Here is a 2,242-nt window from a genome sequence, read left to right on the forward strand (position 1 = left end):
ATTAACTTTGGGAAAACATAATTACTGCTGCCATTTTATGGCCTTCTTATAAAAGGCTTTTACTTTTGGTTAATGTTTCCCAAATGTGCTGTCAATGATACCGCTGGCCAATTTATCTATAGCCTGCCCTTGTCTTTGGTAGCTCAGAATCTGTGAATCCTTTAACAAGTTGGTGATAAGCTGTAAAAATATTTAGAAACTTCACTGAAACACCAAGCTGTGAACCTTAACTCCCAGGCAGGAAGAAACCCCAGTTAGCCTGACATAGGGTATGTGGCTGGGGGTTTAGGTCCATGTTTTAAAAGCCTTTGCAAAGCCCAAGTGGTTTGGATGATATACCTCATTTTCAAAACATCTGGGGCATATAAAACCAGATTTTTTTAATGTGTTCACTGAACTATTGAAAAATAGCAAGAGATAAGTGGGATCACAGCGTCTTGCATAGAGACCTAATCTGAACTATAAATCAACTGGATTTAAGTACTATGGTGACTCTGACTACTAATATGACTCCAGTTTAACATCTAAATACCTTTGCTAATCTAGCTTGGAACCTAGCACTTACTGCAGATCAATGGGAAAATCGATGCACGAATTAGTTCTGGAAATGCAGCTTGGGTTGAGTGTTATGGTTCAGACAATATCTTGGTATTTTTTTAAATTAGCCTGTTTCTACCCAGGATCACCTGGCTGCTTTTGGTTTGGGTTCTTGGTTTATTTCTTGGCAAGGGGGAGTTTTCTGGGACACAACTCTGCAGCCACATCCATGGGTTTGGTTTCCAGTTCCCAGCAGAGCCCCTCCAAAACCACTGAGTCTGTCTGCATATCAGCAGCAGCAATCAGCCCCTTCATTGCCAAACCCAAGAAGGTAGCAGCAGCCTTCCATCTGCAAGAGACTGAAACTAGCACAGCCTCAGCAGGGCAACCAGCAACAGGCATCCCCAGCAAGCAGAGCCAGAAACTAGGGACCTTGAGGAAGCACCTTGTTTCAATATTGTCTGATACATGTCCCATGGACCAGGTAAAAGTGATCTCTCATCTGTGTACAATCTTTTAACAATCTTTTAGCAATCTTCTTTTTTTTTCCAATAACATTCACTCAACCCTTCCCCACGTTCCCTAAATTCCATGTTACTTTTCTCAGCGCCATCCAGACTCACTACATTTTGTGCTTTCTCAGCAGTCATGTCCACATTTGATCGTAACTGAAACCTTATCAATGATCAGTAGTGCAATCACCATCCATATCTTACATGATGTACCTTGCTGATACACACCTTCTTTCTGGCAACATCAGCCAACATTGACTCATATTGCAGTTGTGACCTTTCCAGTAGCGCTGCTACTTGCTCAGTTGTTCCTTTTTTGTCTCTGTACCTCTGGTTCCAGGGTGGCACTAATAAGCATACTTTGAATTTGTCTTGGCTGAATCCATAGCAATGATTTCAGACCAGTTATCCATTTTTTTATGATCATTTGGAATCGTTAATCCTTCAAAAGACTTCCACCTGGCAATGCCGCAAACCTGTTAGGTTTTCTCTTCCCTCATCCAGATTGTATGGGATACAGCAAGGCCCAGGAGTTATCACTTAAAATGGCCCCTCTTCTTGACTGATAACTGTAAAGCCTGTTTTTTAAAGCAATTATGCGCCTTTTGTGATTCTTGTCTAGCTCATCGTTCCTTAATTTGTCAGTGAGTCTGTCATGTACTTAAATGTTGATAGGTTTTTGTGTTGTTTCATCTGCTGTCTGTCAGAGCAGGGAATTATGTCTATTATTACCTTGATACGATTTCTTCTCTCCCATTAGTCAACAGGGATTATGTTGACTGTTCACTTTAACTCTTATTTTCTCCTCTATGCTGGTAAATTACCTGAACACTCATTGGACCCAGTACTTCTTCAGGTACTAAAACAGTGAGCTGAAAATGGTAGCAGGGAGAGCCACACTGAATTACGCTGCAGATTTTCAGCCTTCTTTGTAAGTTCTTTTCTATTGCATACCTAAATGCAACACTTGATATCATATCTGAGAAATAATACAAGAATTACACTGCATCTTTCTTGCCATTGCCTTAACACAAGAGAAAAAACTCTAACCTGTGAGATTAATTAGCACAAAGACATGTTTTGAAAAACATAACAGTGGGGCTCCACACACATCATACTTTCATGGATGGATTTGTTTCCGCAAGCAGACACATGGAAGACCACTGGATACAGACTTGTTTGTGTCAGCCTTA

Source organism: Pezoporus occidentalis, unplaced genomic scaffold (genome assembly GCF_034315485.1).
Source record: "Pezoporus occidentalis ecotype Australia unplaced genomic scaffold, CSIRO_AGI_Poc_V1 ctg81, whole genome shotgun sequence".
NCBI lineage: Eukaryota > Metazoa > Chordata > Aves > Psittaciformes > Psittacidae > Pezoporus > Pezoporus occidentalis.